Source organism: Pseudophryne corroboree, chromosome 4 (genome assembly GCF_028390025.1).
Source record: "Pseudophryne corroboree isolate aPseCor3 chromosome 4, aPseCor3.hap2, whole genome shotgun sequence".
In the NCBI taxonomy this organism is placed as follows: domain Eukaryota; kingdom Metazoa; phylum Chordata; class Amphibia; order Anura; family Myobatrachidae; genus Pseudophryne; species Pseudophryne corroboree.
The window spans coordinates 302790291-302811065 of record NC_086447.1 but is presented as its reverse complement, the minus strand read 5'-3'; the positions used below and the strand labels follow the sequence as shown (position 1 = coordinate 302811065).

General features: G+C 45.2%; 1 protein-coding gene across 2 annotated transcripts in view; it reads left to right on the top strand.

The window, feature by feature from the left end:
* LOC134911364 (uncharacterized) overlaps positions 1 to 17289 on the top strand; it is a 284834-nt gene extending 267545 nt beyond the window's left edge. For both annotated transcript variants that reach the window (XR_010176512.1, XR_010176513.1), the window contains 2 exons: positions 6510 to 6581; positions 17075 to 17289. The gene's annotated coding sequence lies outside the window, so the exon portion shown is untranslated. The remainder of the gene's footprint in view (positions 1 to 6509; positions 6582 to 17074) is intronic.
* The last annotated feature ends 3486 nt before the right edge of the window (positions 17290 to 20775 follow it).

Here is a 20775-nt window from a genome sequence, read left to right as displayed (position 1 = left end):
CCCCCCAGCAGTGCCAGATACAATGCCCCCACCAGTGCCAGATACAATTCCCCCTGCAGGGCCATTTAAAATGCCCCCTGCAGCACCAGATAAAATGCCCCCTGCAGTGCCCGATACAGTGCCTCACACAATGCTAATACAAATAAAATTGAAGCGCTGATTGGTCATATATGAGAGAAGAAGGTCACATGAAAAAACACATATTTATTGTAATAGTAAAAAAGAGAATCTAAAAAATTGTTAAAAAAACACAATGCAAAAACGGTGAACACAATTGGGTGTCAGATTTCAAAACAGCTGTGCCCCTTTCTCAGTCCCAGTGGGAATTAGTGAGTAATTAGTGAGTAAAGTTCAAACCTGTTCCAAAAGACAGTCCCCTATTAATTGGCTTTGGGTTTCCCGTTAGTATTCCATTGTGTGTAATATTTACCACCAGCAGAAGCTTGTCCCTTGTGTAGCTGTGTAAAGGTTCCACGGTGGAGAGATGTTCTTCTAACGGGGTCCACAAGTTGAGACAGTGGTGGGGACCTGGTCCAGGTAGAGATTCCTCAGGAAATTGAATTGTAGACAGTGGGCACGCACAGCAACAATCACCAACGCGTTTCGTTGCGTTCACGCAACTTTTTCAAGGTATTGATAGTGCTGCTATCCAGGGTTTTTATACCCTTTTCAATATGGTTGCTCATTTGCATATGTGATTGACAGTGACCAAATCCTCTCATTATATGACCAAATAATGACAGACAAAGAGTTTAAAATGTTGGATAATCAACAAATAATTATTCATATATATAATATACCTTATTATTTATAACTTTAACGTATTCGATTCCGTAAAGAACAAATCACATGACTGACATAATGTAATATAGGGAACGGGGTAGCATAAAACCCGGAGTAGGATATGGGGAGGCTCCTATTAGCCCTTTGTTTATATGACTCAGGGTCATTTCCATGTATTGCACAAGTTCAGCCGGCCTGAATATAGACAGGTGGATGTTTGGCTCTTAATGAGAGACCTGCACCTATCGTATAGGCGGCGCATCATTAATCCGCGACAGGGGGTCCGGGCGACGGCACGTGAATATCCCCACAGGGTGCGTCACTAGCCGCCGTATCCGGCTCACTGACGCGCTCGTCGAGTCCAGCCTGCGTCAGTAACTATGCGCGGCAGGGAGTTGTGTATCATCCAGCCGCGACCACAAAACATGTGGGCGTGGGGGTTGCCATGGCAACGGACACCGCAGTGCGCGTCACCTGGGTAACACACACCACACTGCCCATCACCACGGCAACCAAGGGTCCGTATCAAGGAAACAGTTACATGGTATTTAGTAGTACGAAAACTAGGTAGAGTGGTCACGATCAGTGGAACAAGTAGGACAAAGGGAGGAAAAAAGGTGGACAAGGAAATTCAGTGGATATGACAGTAGTATCTATAATGAACAGTAGTCGATACTGCTAATATTGATGTACATTGTAGAGTAACGGATTTGTCCATATAACATGATGAAATAGAAAATGATTTATGTACATACATGATAATAATAAATTGAAATAAAAAAAGCTAAAATAAAAAAATAAATAAATGTATAAATACATGGAGTGTGCACCCGTGTCAGGGGTAGTTCTAGATGAACATACACAACACAAAAACCCTGTCTATATAAGAACAGGGGGAGAGATTACAGAATCACAATACTGGGTTTAGTTCTACTAGTTCATTTAGACCAAAGGGATATATCGTATTAAGCCTGAACATCCAGTAAAGTTCTTGTTTACATAATAATTTGTACCGGTCTCCACCTCTCTTGGTTTTCACAACATGTTCAATGGCTACTGCACCAAGGAGACTGCAGGCTTCTTCTACTGCCGCCGGTGCTGCTCCTCCTGCATGAGGTACGGAAGGGGAGGAGAGCGCAGTGCGCACCTCTCCTGTGAAGTCCGGAGAGCGGCTGCGGTGAGGGTGACAGAGTCTGGTGCCGGTAAGTGAGCCAATCAAAACTAGCGGTCCGGCAGCCAATCAGGTGCCGCCACTGCAGGTGCACAAGCTCTGATTGGCTGACGGCCGGCACTATATTAAAAATGAAGGGAGGAGGAGTGCCAGTGACTGCCCAAGCCCGTGCGCTCTGTGAGCTACCAAAAATACTACTGCGAGCTACCAGTAGCTCGCAAGCTACGGGTTGGAGATCACTGGTCTAAGGCTACTACTCTGCCAGCGGGAATGATTAGTGCAACAGCAAAGATTCCGGAGCCCCGAGGAGTTTACATCTTGCCGGCTGTCCTGTTGATTTCTGACTCACCCAGATCTGAAGCTCCCTGAGATACCTTACAGAAGTGATGCCATGTGTATGACATTAATGGATAACAATTTACCACCGTCATCTGGCTTAATATGAGAGTGTGGATAATATGAACTGGGATTTGTTTAGACATTTTTACATTTTGTGTAGCAAGTCATATATGACATAATAAAATAGTGTTGTTATTAAAAAGAGACTCGTTGGATATAAAGGGCCTTATTCAGCTGCAAGCACAGCTGCAATGCGATCGCATCTGGACAGTTTTCTGCCCAGTGCACACGCGCAGGTCCCGATCAACGTGTGCGCAGACCAGCCAATGTGATTGCATTGCATTAATGCGAATGCCTTTGCCTGATTGGCAGGCAGAGACATTTGCTGGTCGTCCACTGGGAGTTTGCTTAGTGGTCGAGGGCAGCGACACACCGTTGCAGAACGTGACATTCAGGGGGCGTGGTGTCTGAAACGCTGGGGGTGTGGTGTCTAAGGTGGGTTGGGGGCAAATGTCACACGGCTGCTGGGCTGGGAAACATGGTGGCGGCTTTGACTTCCTTCGCAGCCAGGCTTCAGAGGCAGGGGGGGTTCACTTATTTAGCAATGTGATCCCAATTGAATTGTGACCGCATTGCTGGCCACCTTTAGCATGCTCGGTGGCCCCCAGCATGCGACCCCCAGCATGTGAAACAGTTGCAACTGATGCTGAATAGATGTCCCTCATTCATGCTAATAGCTGCCAGCAATGCGATCGCAATTAATTTGCGATCGCATTGTTAAATAAGGGAAGTTCCCTACCTGAAGACAGTCGAGCCACTACCATGTTTGCCATTGCAGTGGCCACATGTGATGTCACGTCACAAAAATGGCCCAGACCCTTCCCCATATTTGCCACACTGCCCTCGCAATAATGCATTGTCATCCCTGACCGCCCCGCGAACGCCTCTGCCTGTTAATCAGGCAGTGGCGTTCACATTACTGAGATGTGATTACAGGGCCCACACACGTGCAGTGCGGGCCCTGTGCTACTGGGTTACTGGGTTTAAAACGGAGGAAGCGATCACATTGCAGCTGTGAATGCAGCTGAATAAGACCCAATATCCACTATTTTGTTTGCATTTTTTGATTTTTTGATTGATTCTCTCTCATATTGGAATAGTGAAAGGAGATTATTTAGCATATTGAACTTAGGGCCTGCAATTTATTATTGTTGGGAATGCTCATTTTATAACCTGAAATTGCTCAGTCTCCACCTGTGTTACTATTGCAAAGAACCCTTGTACATTACTTTTAATTATTTAGTCATCTCCTGTGATTTTATTGTAAATAACTTGAATTTCTTACAAAGAGGATACAAAGTCATTTAATTACTTTTGTTTCCTGGAAAAAGTGACATATTCAGTGCTACATTTGTACGTGTATACTGTATATCTATTTCCAAAGTTCTATAAACGTGGAAACAGCTGTTACTTTCCTGATATATGGATGTGTGTACTTAGGTGTGCGCAGGGGGGGTGCCTGGTGCGCACAGGCACCCCCTAATGTCTGGCACCCCGATCTCACATGCCTGATGCAGCGATCGCCGAGCAGGCTGATTACTGTCCCCTCTGCGCTGCACCCTGACAGGAATGCATTACTGACCAGACGCCTGGGTTAATCAAGGGTGCCACTGCCACCGGCTTTCAAACTCTCGGCTCCACCTCCATGTACAAAAACAGCGAGATGTGATTACGTCATGCTGCTCGCATGACCACCCGTCACTCCCGCCACATGCCCACCTCTCTCCTTCTATGCTATGCCAACGCCAGTCACTGATGAGGCTCAGCATGCAGCTAGCGTTCCTCTTAGGAAGACAAATTCAATACTGGCAGGCGGTCGGCAGCAGCATTGACACGTAACACGTTTTTCCAGCAGCAGCAGTAGTACTAGTGTGACTGTCAGTGTCAGTGAGTGAGTGACTTGTAAGTAAGCTGCTGCAGTTTGCAGAGAAAAGGGAGGGGGAGCCAGACCAGGCTGAGGAGGAGCAGGGGTGTTTGTTTGGTGCACACCACAACATCTGACAATGTATCTGCTTTATTAGGATTGGTACCAGGGTGGATATTTTATATTGCGTTGACCGTCAATAGATGGTGCTAAACACACCCAAAAGGCGGTGCTAGACACACCCCTCCGACGGTGCACCCCCTAATAAAATGTGCTGCGCACGCCTATGTAGTGTGTAGCTGCAGAGTGCTTTGAAGTTACGCTGTTAACAAAAAACTTTTTTGGTATACTGTACACCCCAAACCAGGCACATACACTATCCACCCCCCAAAGAACATACACTCCCCACCCTACCCCCTGGCCACCTAGACACAGTAAACTCCTAACCAAGGTACATACACTATATTTTTCTTGTGGAGGCCTATGTGTTTTTACTTTTTCCAGTGGGGGCTAATGTGTGGGGGGTTTTTCCTGTTGGGTCAGTGTGTTTGTTTTTTTCATGTGGAGGCCAATGTGTTGTATTTTTCATGTGGAGAACAATGTGTTTGTTTTTTCCATTTGGGGCCAGTATGTTTTATTTTTTCCTGTGGGGGCTAATGTATTTTTTTCTGTCAGGGGTCAATGTGTTTGCTTTTATTCTGTAGGGACCAATGTGTTTTTTTTTTTTTTTTTTCACTTTTAAGACCAATGTGTTTCTTTTTTTCCTATTGAGGCCAATGTCATTTTTCTCCCTATAAGGACCAATGTGTTTATTTTTCCTACTGGTGCCAATGTGTTCGGGATTTTTTCTATAGGGACCAGTGTGTTTATTATTTTCTTGTGCAATGTTTTTTGTCAACGCATGCTCCTTTATTGCGCAGTACATGTGTACTGATGGTGTTCGTACAGAGTTGCAGTACATATTCAGATGCATGCACCAAGCTGTGTATTAGAATTGTGTTGGGCATTCCTAGGCGGTTACAGGGGGTTGGCTAATTAGATGCACATTTAACATAGTAGGGGTATGTTGCTTATAGAGAAACATTGGAGGCCATACTCGGATAGTCACTTAGCATAGGGCTGGTAAAGGTTTCAATGGTGGCGTCTAAAGACCTATGAGGAGGGACAGACTGCTCCCACTCAACAGACCCTCCCCCATTAGGACTGCTAACATATATTTTCTGGGCTGGTTTTTAATCCCAATCAGTCCGTTAGATATGGTATCAACAAAATTGTACAATAGTTTACTAGCCCAGACCTGGGCCCCAAAACTTATCCAGTAGATCTACAGTATGTATGGTGACTTATAAGGAAAGAAAAAGGAGAGCACTCTACAGAGATACAATGAGAAGAATCAGAGTTCAGTTCAGGGTAAAGATAGTATGAGAAGGGGGTAGAGAGCTCCCATGTCCAGGTGTTTGGGTTTGTTTCTGGGGGTTAATTTGGTTTAAGAGTTTAAATAATATACGAACACTAAAAAAAATTCAACCTGCCTGAAAATAATAACCTCTAATGTATTTAGATTTGACACCTCATAAACATTATGTAGTTTTATTTTTATGGTTGTTCTCAAAGGGTCTATATCAGTAGTTTCCAAACTTTTTTGAATCATGGCGCCCTAGAATATCAGATTTTTTTTCACGGCACCCCTAGGCCAAAAATTTCTTATTGAGAAATTTAGAAAGGAATATTACATTAAGTAGATTGTGTTTATATGTCATCCTTAGGGTCAGTTGTGTGCTGAGGGACAAGATTTGCTTCTGTTTGACCACATATTTTATGACTGGCAGCCACCAGCACTGGTTTTGCCTATTATATTGACCATGAATTATTTGAATTGCTCCTGGACCACCAACCCAGGGCACCCTGTAAGTGTCCCGAGGCACCCCAGGGAGCCACGGCACACAGTTTGGGAACCTCTGGTCTAGATACATTTTATAGGAAGCACATTTCTACATGACCCTTGCACCCTTAATTTCTTCAATTAATTGGCCTCCATTTCTAAGAAAGTAAGGGGAAATGTATAACCCATTGGGATGTTACTTTCTCTTGGCAGGCAACCTTCCGGATTATGAGTTTACTCTGGTCATCATAAAAAACTAACGCCAATACTTTATGACCCTGTTAGAATTGACTGGTAGTTTTTTTAAGTTTGGACTCCAGCATCCCAATAGATAACTTTATTTATAGATTTCAACCCAATCTCAGGTCATGTTTTTTCACATCCCAATGTAATACAATTTTTTTCTTTAGATTTCTCACCTTATCTCAGACCAATGAGAAATTGCAGATGCAGAAAAAAACAGTACTGGATGGCTTCTCAAGGTATATTATAGAAACTGTAGTGCTATTTAATAACTTTCCTTTCCTTTCCTTTTTCCCCAAAGAGATATCAGAAGGTATTAGATTGCATTTAGAATCATTACAAGCTAATATATCTGGAGGCTCAAAATCCAAAAGGATCAAAGTTGTAATCATTTTAGGCTAAGATATCTAATTAATATCTAATTAATACAGATATTGAAATTCTAACAAATCCTTTTGCTGATCACCTGAATGCATGTAGTCCCTCACTTAAACACAGGGATTAGATGAGTTTGCTCATACTATACAGACTGTGACATTACTCACAGGGTGCTCTAGTGATAAAAGCTGCCAGATAAGAAAATCCCTTTAATGCTGTTATTGCTTAATTTACACTAAGTATTAATTAAATCTCATGACAGTATCTTTCTTATGTGATACTGAACCATTGCTTCATTACCATTATGGGGTCTATTCAGTTGATCCGACAAGTCGGAAAAATGGCTTTTTCCGACTTTTTTAGGTCGAATCTGGATTCGACCTAAAAAAGTCATTTGCCATTTTTCCGAATTGTCAGAAATTCTGACTTGTCAGACTACACGTGGATCGGAGGATTAGCTGTGGATCCACGTATTCTGTCGGATTTGCGGGCATTTCTGACAGGTTTTTGGCCCGTTTTCGACAATGCCGATCCGACATTAAAAAAAGTCAGATCGGCATTGTCAAAAACGGACTAAACCTGTCGGAAATACCTGCAAATTGAATACTGAAGTGTCGGATCCTCTCTGTCGGAAGGGGATCCGACACTAATTTAGTACACACCTATGCTTCTCTTTCCATTCGTGTTCAGCAAATGGGTTTCAAGATGCTGCAGGGTTTATGCCATGACTGTCCTTGGTTTCTACTTGTGTTAGCTATAAACTAGAGATGTGCAGCGGGCATTTTTCGTGTTTTGTGTTTAGGTTTTGGATTCAGGTCCGCGGTCGTGTTTTGGATTGGATTCGGACGCGTTTTGGCAAAACCACCCTTTCGGGTTTTGGATTCGGGTGATTTAAAAAAAAAACTCAAAAACAGCTAAAATCATAGAATTTGGGGGTAATTTTGATCCTATAGCATTATTAAGCTCAATAACCATAATTTCCACTAATTTCCAGTCTATTCTGAACACCTCACAATATTATTTTTAGTCCTAAAATTTGCACCGAGGTCGCTGGATGACTAAGCTAAGCGACCCAAGTGGGCGGCACAAAGACCTGGCCCATCTAGGAGTGGCACTGCAGTGTCAGACAGGATGGCACTTCAAAAAAATTAGTCCTCAAACAGCACATCATGCAAAGAAGAAAAATAGGTCCAATGAGGTAGCTGTATGACTAAGCTAAGCGACACAAGTGTGCAGCACAAACACCTGGCAAGATGGAATTGCCCTTGGGCCCTCCCACCCACCCTTATGTTGTATAAACAGGATATGCACACTTTAACAAACCAAACATTTCAGCGACAGGGTTTGCCACATGTCTGTGGCTGAAATGACTGGTTGGTTTGGGACCCCACCAAAAAAGAAGCAATCAATCTCTCCTTGCACAAACTGGCTCTACAGAGGCAAGATGTCCACCTCATCATCATCCTCCAATTCCTCACCCCTTTCACTGTGTACATCCTCCTCCTCCTCACAGAGTATTAATTAATCCCCACTGGAATACACCATCACAGGTCCCTGTGTACTTTCTGGAGGCAATTGCTGGTAAATGTCTCCACGGAGGAATTTATAATTCATTTTGATGAACATCATCTTCTCCACATTTTCTGGAAGTAACCTCCTACGCCGATCGCTGACAAGGTGACCGGCTGAACTAAACACTCGTTCGGAGTACACACTGGAGGGGAGACAACTTAGGTAAAATAAAGCCAGTTTGTGCAAGGGCCTCCAAATTGCCTCTTTTTCCTGCCAGTATACGTACGGACTGTCTGACATGCCTACTTGGATGCTGTCACTCATATAATCCTCCACCATTCTTTCAATGGTGACAGAATCATATGCAGTGACAGTAGACATGTCAGTAATCATTGGCAGGTCCTTCAGTCCGGACCAGATGTCAGCACTTGCTCCTGACTGCCCTGAATAACCACCAGCGGGTGGGTTTGGAAATTTTATCCTTTTCCTGGCAGCTCCAGTGGCGGTAGAAAATGAAGGAGGAGCTATTGGCGGGTCACGTTCCGCTTGACTTGACAATTGTCTCACCAGCAGGTCTTTGAACATCTGCAGACTTGTGTCTGCCCGAAAGAGAGATACAACGTAGGCTTTAAACCTAGGACCGAGCATGGTGGCCAAAATGTAGTACGCTGATTTCAACAGATGGACCACCCATGAATCCTGGTTAAGCGAATGAAGAGCTCCATCCACAAGTCCCACATGCCTAGCGGAATCGCTCCATATTAGCTCCTCCTTCAATCTCTCCAGCTGCTTCTGCAAAAGCCTGTTGAGGGGAATGACCTGACTTACAGTAGGCTGGCAGTGTCTGAACTGACTTCACGTGTGGCAAGTTCAAAGGGTTGGAGAACCTTGCACAACATGGAAATCGTTCTCCACTGCGCTTGAGTCAGGTGCATTCCCCCTCCTTTGCCTATATCGTAGGCAGATGTATAGGCTTGAATGGCCTTTTGCTGCTTCTCCATCCTCTGAAGCATATAGAGGGTTGAATTCCAACTCGTTACCACCTCTTGCTTCAGCTGATGGCAGGGCATGTTCAGGAGTGTTTGCTGGTGCTCCAGTCTTCGATACGCGGTGGCTGAATCCCGAAAGTGGCACGCAATTCTTCGGGCCACTGACAGCATCTCCTGCATGCCTCTGTCGTTTTTCAAAAAATTATGCACCACCAAATTAATTGTATGTGCAAAACATGGGACGTGCTGGAATTTGCCTACATGTAATGCACGCACAATATTGGTGGCGTTGTCCGATATCACAAATCCCCAGTAGAGTCCAATTGGGGTAAGCCATTCTGCGATGATGTTCCTCAGTTTCCGTAAGAGGTTGTCAGCTGTGTGCCTCTTATGGAAAGCGGTGATACAAAGCGTATCCTGCCTAGCAACGAGTAGGAATTTGTGAGATGCTGCTACTGGTGCCACCGCTGTTGTTGCTGCGGGAGGCAATACATCTAGCCAGTGGGCTGTCACAGTCATATAGTCTGCCCTGCTCCACTTGTCCACATGTCCGTGGTTAAGTGGACAGTGGGTACAAAATTTTTTAGGACACTGAGGACACTTTTTCTGACGCCTGTGTACATTCTCAGTATCGCCTGCCTAGAGAAGTGGAACCTAGATGGGATTTGGTACCGGGGACACACTACCTCAAGCAATTTTCTAAGTCCCTGTGAACTAACGGTGGATACCGGACACACATCTAACACCAACATAGTTGTAAAGGCCTGAGTTATCCGCTTTGCAACAGGATGACTGCTGTGATATTCCATCTCCTCTCAAAGGACTGTTGGACAGTCAATTGCTTACTGGAAGTAGTACAAGTGGTCTTCCGACTTCTCCTCTGGGATGATGATCGACTCCCAGCAGCAACAACAGCAGCCCCAGCAGCAACAGCAGCAGTAGGCATTCCACTCAAGGATCCATTGGAGGAATCCCAGTTAGGAGAGGACTCGTCAGTCTTGCCAGTGACATGGCCTGCAGGATTATTGGCGTTCCTGTCTAAGGAGGAAATTGACATTGAGGGAGTTTGTGGTGTGGTTTGCAGGAACTTGGGTACAAGATGAAAAAGGTATTTATTGTCAGTGGACTGCTTCCGCTGTTACCCAAAGTTTTTGAACTTGTCAATGACTTCTGATGAATGCGCTCCAGGTGACGTATAAAGGAGGATGTTCCTAGGTGGTTAACGTCCTTATCCCTACTTATTACGGCTTGACAAAGGCAACACATGGCTTGACACCTGTTGTCCGCATTTCTGTTGAAATAATTCCACACTGAAGAGATTATTTTTTTGGTATTTTGACCAGGCATGTTAATGGCCTTATTCATCCCACTTACCACAACTGTCTCCCCGGGTGCCTGATTTAAACAAACCACATCACCATCAGAATCCTCATCAACCTCCTCTTCAGCGCCAGCAACACCCATATCCTCATCCTGGTGTACTTCAACAGTGACATCTTCAATTTGAATATCAGGAACTGGACTGTGGGTGCTCCTTCCAGCACTTGCTGGGGGCGTGCAAATGGTGGAAGGCGCCACCTCTTCCCGTCCAGTGTTGGGAAGGTCAGGCATCGCACCCGCCTACACATTTGGACTCTACTTGGGGATTTGTGATTTAGAACGCACAATTCTTTGCTGTGCTTTTGCCAGCTTAACTATTTTCATTTTTCTAGCGGGAGGATGAGTGCTTCCATCGTCATGTGAAGCTGAACCACTAGTCATGAGGAACATAGGAGAGGGCTTTAGCCGTTCCTTGTCACTCCGTGTCATAAATGGCATATTGGCAAGTTTAGGCTTCTCCTCAGACGATTTTAATTTAGATTTTTGGTTCATTTTACTGAACTTTTGCTTTTTGGATTTTACATGCTCTCTACTATGACATTGGGCATTGGCCTTGGCAGGCGACGTTGATGGCATTTCATGAGCACTGACCAGTGATACTGATCACTGATGATACTACTGAGAACTGACACTGAGCAGCACGATGCAGCACAAGACACTGTACTAGTATTAGTAATGTAGTATTACTGAGCGCCACGATGTAGAACAAGACAATGGGGGTAATTCCAAGTTGATCGCAGCAGGAAAGTTTTTAGCAGTTGAGCAAAACCATGTGCACTGCAGGGGAGGCAGACATAACATGTTCAGAGAGAGTTAAATTTGGGTGTGGTGTTTTCAATCTGCAATCTAATTTGCAGTGTAAATATAAAGCAGCCAGTATTTACCCTGCACAGAAATATAATAACCCACCCAAATCTAACTCTTTCTGCACATGTTATATCTGCCTCCCCTGCAGTGCACATGGGCCCTCATTCCGAGTTGTTCGCTCGCAAGGCGATTTTAGCAGAGTTACACACGCTAAGCCGCCGCCTACTGGGAGTGAATCTTAGCTTCTTAAAATTGCGAACGATGTATTCGCAATATTGCGATTACAAACTACTTAGCAGTTTCAGAGTAGCTTCAGACTTACTCGGCATCTGCGATCAGTTCAGTGCTTGTCGTTCCTGCTTTGACGTCACAAACACACCCAGCGTTCGCCCAGACACTCCTCCGTTTCTCCAGCCACTCCTGCGTTTTTTCCGGAAACGGTAGCGTTTTCATCCACACGCCCATAAAACGCCGTGTTTCCGCCCAGTAACACCCATTTCCTGTCAATCACATTACGATCGCCGGAGCGAAGAAAAAGCCGTGAGTAAAAAAACTATCTTCATAGCAAAATTACTTGGCGCAGTCGCAGTGCGAACATTGCGCATGCGTACTAAGCAGAAAAACGCTGCGATGCGAAGAAAATTACAGAGCGAACGACTCGGAATGAGGGCCATGGTTTTGCCCAACTGCTAAAAAATTTCCTGCTGCGATCAACTTGGAATTACCCCCAATGAGCAGTGATAATGAGCACTGATGATACTACTGAGAACTGACACTGAGCAGCAAGATGCAGCACAAGACACTGTACTAGTATTAGTAATGTAGTATTACTGAGCAGCAGTGACGTGCGGTGAGGTCAGGGGCTGGGGAGGCACTGTAGCTAAACACCCCCCCCCCCCAAAAAAAAAAAAGTGCAGTCCCCCCACACCACTGAAACCAGCACCGGGCAGAACCAGCTAGGGGGAATAATGCCATAGCAGGGGAGACACTCAGTGTGTGGTCCCCCTGCCATGCCATTAAACACCCCCCAAACCAGTCAGCCCAGGGCTGGAATTCCTCGGAAAGTGGGGCCCCCAAAAAATCAAAATGGGGTCCCCCTCCCGAGCAACAACCAGCACTGGGCTGATAGCCCAGTGCTATGCCCCGCACCCCTGGTGGCGGTGGGTGCGGGGTTCATTGTATGCTTATACTGTTCTTTACAGGTGGCCTACAGATCCCAGCAAGCCTGCCCCAGCACGCTGGCACTTGGAGAACCACAAGTGCCAGCATGCCCGAACATAAATGGCCCACTGGCACCTGTAGTCCACCTGCAAAGAATAGTAATATTGTTCTTTACAGGTGGCCTACAGGTCCCAGCAAGCCTGCCCCAGCATGCTGGCACTTGGAGAACCACAAGTGCCAACATGCCCGGACATAAAGGGCCCGCTGGCACCTGTAGTCCACCTGTAAAGAAAATATTTAAAAGAAAACACTACACATTTTAAAAAAAAACCTTTATTAAACTGGGTCTTCACCTGGGGGCGGCGGCCTTTAAGCTCTTTTGCGTGGCCGCCGCCTTCCCAGGGCTTCCGGCGTCTTCACCTGGGGGGGCGCCACCTCCCCAGGGCTTCTGGCGTCTTCCTCCGGCATCTTCACCTGGTGGGCGGCGGCTGCTAAGCTCTTTTGCATAGCCGCCGCCCATCCAGGACTTCCAGTGTCTTCACCTGGTGGGCGGCGGCTGCTAAGCTCTTTTGCATAGCCGCCGCCCATCCAGGACTTCCACGACGTCGATCTTCAGGAGCTCTTCTCTGCTCCTCCTCCGCCATCGGACTAACAGCCGCTGCCTCGCGCTGACTTATATAAGTCAGCGGGAGGGGGCGGGGCGATGACGCGGCGAGCCATGATTGGCTCGCGGCGGCCATCTTGAATTTCAAAAATGACGCTGAGGCGCCATTTTTGAAATGGATACTGCTTCCGCTGCCAAACTCTGCACATAAGCCTGAATGCCGCATCCTGCCGCCGCCCGCATCTCCGCCGCCAGCACCTCCGCCGCCCGGCCCGCCGCATCCCGCACCTCCGCCTCCCGCACCTCCGCCGCCACCGACGCCCACACAGTGATTGACAGCGGATCCAGTGACGGATCCACTGGCCAATCACTGTGGCCTCACTCACAGGGATGTGCCTTCATAGGTTGAAAGCACGTCCCTGTAGGAAAGCGGCACCTCTAATGGTGCCGCTTTCCCATGTTATTTCAATGGGCTTTTCCTGCCCATTGCTAGGCCCCGCCCACGCCCGCCCCCCCGCTCCCATATCTTTTCCCAATCACTACGGGAGGCAACACGATCGGTGCCTCCCAAAGTGATTTTACACAGTGTAATGATGAGCAAAATAATAAAGAAGATACTTATGTGTCATAAGTATCTTCTTTGTATTATTTTACTCATTAATGACAGGGGAGGCACTGCCTCCCCTGCCTCCCCTGACTGCACGTCCCTGCTGAGCAGCACAAGACAATGAGCAGTGATACTGAGCACTGATGATACTACTGAGAACTGACACTGAGCAGCACGATGCAGCACAAGACACTGTACTAGTATTAGTAATGTAGTATTACTGAGCAGCACAATACAATGAGCAGTGATAATGAGCACTGATGATACTACTGAGAACTGACACTGAGCAGCACGATGCAGCACAAGACACTGTACTAGTATTAATAATGTAGTATTACTGAGCAGGACAAGACAATGAGCAGTGATACTGAGCACTGATGATACTACTGAGAACTGACACTGAGCAGCACGATGCAGCACAAGACACTGTACTAGTATTAGTAATGTAGTATTACTGAGCACCACGATGCAGCACAAGACAATGAGCAGTGATACTGATCACTGATGATACTACTGAGAACTGACACTGAGCAGCACGATGCAGCACAAGACACTGTACTAGTATTAGTAATGTAGTATTACTGAGCGCCACGATGCAGCACAAGACAATGAGCAGTGATAATGAGCACTGATGATACTACTGAGAACTGACACTGAGCAGCACGATGCAGCACAAGACACTGTACTAGTATTAGTAATGTAGTATTACTGAGCAGCACAAGACAATGAGCAGTGATACTGAGCACTGATGATACTACTGAGAACTGACACTGAGCAGCACGATGCAGCACAAGACACTGTACTAGTATTAGTAATGTAGTATTACTGAGCACCACGATGCAGCACAAGACAATAAGCAGTGATACTGAGCACTGATGATACTACTGAGGACTGACAGTGAGCAGTACGTTGCAGCACAAGACACTGTACTAGTATTAGTAATGTAGTATTACTGGGCAGCACAAGACAATGAGCAGTGATACTGAGCACTGATGATACTACTGAGAACTGACACTGAGCAGCACGATGCAGCACAAGACACTGTACTAGTATTAGTAATGTAGTATTACTGAGCAGCACAATGCAGCACAAGACAATAAGCAGTGATACTGAGCACTGATGATACTACTGAGAACTGACACTGAGCAGCACGATGCAGCACAAGACACTGTACTAGTATTAGTAATGTAGTATTACTGAGCAGCACGATGCAGCACAAGACAATAAGCAGTGATACTGAGCACTGATGATACTACTGAGAACTGACACTGAGCAGCACGATGCAGCACAAGACACTGTACTAGTATTACTGAGCAGCACAAAAGCACTCTGGAATTGTCACCCCCCAGATACCACTGTGACTGGAATGATGATGACCGATGCACAGTCACAGGACACTACTACCACAGCACCCTACAGCAGCAAGATGCAGCACAAGAGAGACACTGTACTAGTATTACTGAGCAGCACAAGACAATAAGCACTGATACTGAGAACTGATACTGAGAACTGCTGAGAGAACGTAGCCACATCCTCTCTGTACGCTCTACAATGCCCGAGTGAAAATGGCGGTGACGCGCGGCTCTTTATACAGAATCCAAATCTCGCGAGAATCCGACTGCGGGATGATGACGTTTTGCCTCGTTTTGGTTTTCCGATTCAGACGGGAATAACCAAGCCGGGCTCGGACCCGTGTTTGCCACGTGGAGTTCGGGGGGGTTCGGTTCTCGGCGAACATCTCTACTATAAACCCATATTCATAAGCATCAAAATATATTTTCCATCATAAACTATGATTATTTGCAGATGATATCTAAGGAGCTCAGAATGGCCAGTGAGGATGGCAGGAATTCCATTGCCTCTATACCACTCTTATTTTTTTCAGATGTGAATACAGAATTGATTGATGGGGCTTCCTTCGTTGCTGAAGTTCACAATGCAATGTACAGCCACATATAGAATATCTGTGGCTGTTAAGTCAATGTCAGTTATTCATGTAAAACATCATATATGTTCCCATCATATATATACTCCTCCCTCTCCTTCAAACCACACATTCAGCACCTCTCACAAACCTGTCATTTTCATCTCAAAAACATTTCCAGAATCAGACCTTTTCTCACCCAGGATGCCACTAAGATCATTATTCACTCACTGATTATTTCCAGACTGGACTACTGTAATCTCCTCCTAACTGGCCTCCCTGACAATTACCTCTCTCCACTCCAATCTATCCTCAATGCTGCTGCCCGGCTCATCTTCCTCACCATACGCACTACGTCTACCTCCCCTCTCCTACAGGCCCTCCACTGGCTTCCCTTCCCTTTCAGAATCCAATTCAAACTTCTCACACTCACTTACAAAGCTCTCACCCACTCCTCTCCCATCTACATCTCTGACCTTGTCTCCCTTTACTCTCCCACCCGTCCTCTTCGCTCTGCTAATGCACGCCGACTCTCCTGTCTTCTGATTACTTCCTCCCACTCCTATCTCCAAGATTTTTCATGTGCTGCTCCTTTTCTCTGGAATTCTTTACCTCTCCCCCTCAGACTCTCCACCTCTCTACAAAACTTCAAACGGGCTCTTAAGACCCATTTCTTTACCAAACCCAGCCAAATCTCAACCTAACCCTCTGTTCCACGCTCTCTATGTGCCCCATCTGTGTCACCCCTGTCTGTCTACCCCTCCCCTTAGAATGTAAGCTCTCACGAGTAGGGCCCTCTTACCTCATGTGCTTATACGTTTCTTACTTTAATAATCCTCAACTGCCCAGATCCCGCAGTTTTTTGGCCACCTGGAACTTATCTCTATGTTTACTGGTGTAGTTATGCTTAGTTGCCCTGTACTTGTCCTATATTGTCTTCAACTGTAAGTCACTGTTTTCCTGTTTTGATTATGTGCATATGTACTCTGTAATTGGGCGCTGCGGAACCCTTGTGGCGCCATATAAATAAAGGATAATAATAATAATAATAATAATAATAATAATATATTGCAGTGGATTTTGTTAAAGAAAAGGAAGCAATTGTAACCATGGCTGTGCTATTGAAAACACAGATGTTGGACAATCATGGGTAATAGTCTCCGCATTCCTTCCCATAGTACAGTTGTGTGAAAATTAATTGCGACAAAGTTTGCTTTTTTGCTGTGTTTTTATCTTTGGTTTATTAAAAGAATACATAGAATAATTTATATATTATTAATAATTCATATGACCACCTTTAGCTAATGTAATTTGTTTTCTTCTATTTACTTGTAATGTGTAGCTTTTTTCTTATATATTCTCACTTCTAGAAGTCTGCACTGCACCGTGGAAGAATCAATCAGTGCATCCCCTGCTGCTTTCTCTTTGGAAGTCCTTGCTTGTTTTCTATAGATAAGTAACACTTTTTCCAGTCGATAGTTTGTCAGTTTGGTGTGTTGTTTTATGTTTCTGTCTCCATTTCCCCTTCCATTTTGGAGACACTGATCTGGTTTCACTGTGAATATTAAACAGCTTTGAAACTCTAGATTTACTGACTTCAAGAGAGTCCGTAATATATCGAACACTGAGTGTCATGTGGTATGTGCTTTCTATTTACCCTTCACTTCAGTTCAAAATTTGTCAACCGTGACTGATAGCTCCCTGGGGGGCCATAAGGTGGGCTGTGCGGCTAGTGCCATCACACAGGGAGAAGTGAATTGGGTGCAACACTCTCATTGCCGCTGCATCTGGCTAGCAAGGATCCGCAGCTAGTTTAACTACAACTGTGAGAGGATTTATATGCACAGCATTGGAAAAGTAGATGGTTCTGGTGCTTTTTGATCATCAGTGTTGAAATATCCAGAGGATATACAGTAAATGGATATATATGAGAAGGATGATAAAGAAATAACAATACTGTACACTGTGGTATAAGGACAGGAGACAGGGGCAACGCAGGATGTATTCAGGGGTTTTTCCGTGTGTGGGTGTGTGTGTGTGTGTGTGTGTGTGTGTGTGTGTGTGTGTGTGTGTATAGATAGATAGATAGATAGATAGATAGATAGACAGACAGACAGATAGCAAACCCAATGTAGGCACTCGGTCTTATTTAGAAGAAACACCTCTGGAGTCAGCAATTTGCAGCAACGTTTCGGGATTTATTTCCCTTCGTCAGGCTTCTTACATACAACATACATGTAATAAACGTACCTTATATACACGAGCAGTAAGGAACGTTGTATGTATGAAGCCTGACGAAGGGAAATAAATCCCGAAACGTTGCTGCAAATTGCTGACTTTTAAATAAGACCAACGAGTGCCTACATTGGATTTGCTGTATTGTTTGACTACGGCACCGTTCCAATATTCCTGATGGAGGAGTGTGCCGGTCCATTGGACTTTTATATATATATATATATGTATATATATATATATATATATATATATATATATACAGGTTGAGTATCCCATATCCAAATATTCCGAAATACGGAATATTCCGAAATACGGACTTTTTTGAGTGAGAGTGAGATAGTGAAACCTTTGTTTTTTGATGGCTCAATGTACACAAAGTTATTAAAAATATTGTATTAAATGACCTTCAGGCTGTGTGTATAAGGTGTGTGTGTATATATATATATATATATATTTATAATATACACTGCTCAAAAAAATAAAGGGAACACTAAAATAACACATCCTAGATCTGAATGAATGAAATATTCTTATTAAATACTTTGTTCTTTACATAGTTGAATGTGCTGACAACCAAATCACACAAAAATTATCAATGGAAATCAAATTTATTAACCCATGGAGGTCTGGATTTGGAGTCACACTCAAAATTAAAGTGGAAAAACACACTACAGGCCGATCCAACTTTGATGTAATGTCCTTAAAACAAGTCAAAATGAGGCTCAGTAGTGTGTGTGGCCTTCATGTGCCTGTATGACCCCCCTACAATGCCTGGGCATGCTCCTGATAAGGTGGCGGATGGTCTCCTGAGCGATCTCCTCCCAGACTTGGACTAAAGCATCCGCCAACTCCTGGACAGTCTGTGGTGTAACGTGGCGTTGGTGGATGGAGCGAGACATGTTGTCCCAGATGTGCTCAATTGGATTCAGGTCTGGGGAACGGGCGGGCCAGTCCATAGCATCAATGCCTTCGACTTGCAGGAACTGCTGACACACTCCAGCCACATGAGGTCTAGCATTGTCTTGCATTAGGAGGAACCCAGGGCCAACCGCACCAGCATATGGTCTCACAAGGGGTCTGAGGATCTCATCTCGGTACCTAATGGCAGTCAGGCTACCTCTGGCAAGCACATGGAGGGCTGTGCGGCCCCCCAAAGAAATGCCACACCATTACTGACCCACTGCCAAACCGGTCATGCTGGAGAATGTTGCAGGCAGCAGAAAGTTCTCCTTGGCGTCTCCAGACTCTGTCACGTCTGTCACATGTGCTCAGTGACAACCTGCTTTCATCTGTGAAGAGCACAGGGCGCCAGTGGCAAATTTGCCAATCTTGGTGTTCTCTGGCAAATGCCAAATGTCCTGCACGGTGTTGGGCTGTAAGCACAACCCCCACCTGTGGATGTCGGGCCCTCATACCACCCTCATGGAGTCTGTTTCTGATCGTTTGAGTGGCTTGCTGGAGGTCATTTTGCGGGGCTCTGGCAGTGCTCCTCCTGTTCCTCCTTGCACAAAGGCGGAGGTAGCGGTCCTGCTGCTGGGTTGTTGCCCTCCTACGTCCTCCTCCATGTCTCCTGATGTATTTGCCTGTCTCCTGGTAGCGCCTCCATGCTCTGGACACTACGCTGACAGACACAGCAAACCTTCTTGCCACAGCTCGCATTGATGTGCCATCCTGGATGAGCTGCACTACCTGAGCCACTTGTGTGGGTTGTAGACTCCGTCTCATGCTACCACTAGAGTGAAAGCACCGCCAGCTTTCAAAAGTGACCAAAACATCAGCCAGAAAGCATAGGAGCTGAGAAGTGGTCTGTGGTCACCACCTGCAGAACAACTCCTGTATTGGGGGTGTCTTGCTAATTGCCTATAATTTCTACCTGTTGTCTATTCCATTTGCACAACAGCATGGGAAATTGATTGTCAATCAGTGTTACTTCCTAAGTGGACAGTTTGATTTCACAGAAGTGTGATTGACTTGGAGTTACATTGTGTTGTTTATGTGTTCCCTTTATTTTTTTGAGCAGTGTATATATATATACCTATATACATACATACATACACACACACACACACACACACACACACACACACACACATATACATATATATATGTACATAGCACACACATTCATGCATACACAAAATAAATAAGTATATATAATATATATATATAAATATATATATATATATATATATAGCACACACATTCATACAATTCATACATACACACACAAACACATATACATACATAAGCACACATACATACAGTACCTACAAATACATACAGTACTTTTCAGAATACATATATGGTGGTGTACATACCACCAGGGTAGCCCTCTAGTTACCCTTCCACCAGGGGCTGGGAGGCGGAAGCAGCAGATTGGTGGTCCTGTGAGGAGGGAGGGAGCGGCTGCGGCTGAGCACGCGCAGTCAGCAGCTTCCCCCGGACTTTCGCTGTGCAGAGAGCTACTTAGCTCTCTGCTGCTGCTCCGCGATCGCGGCTTTTGCTGAGACGGAGACACTGCTGTCTCTGTCTCAAGAATTAAACATATGGCTCATCAGGGGGGGTTTCCAGGTACTCGGAAACGCCCCTGCGTGTGCTACTGGGAGATAATAATTGAGGTCTGTCACCAAACGGCCTCAATGAAGATTTCAAAATGAGTTGTTTTCTGTGACTTCAACAACACATGGGAATTACCGTACTTCTAGTACTGTACATGTCTTAGGTACACCTCTGTGTGTCGCATAATGGCATGCTGTTTATTTAAGTTATTATCATCCTTTGGTACACCACTGTGTGTCCCATTATTTGTTACTTTCCTTGGAGACACAGCTGTGTG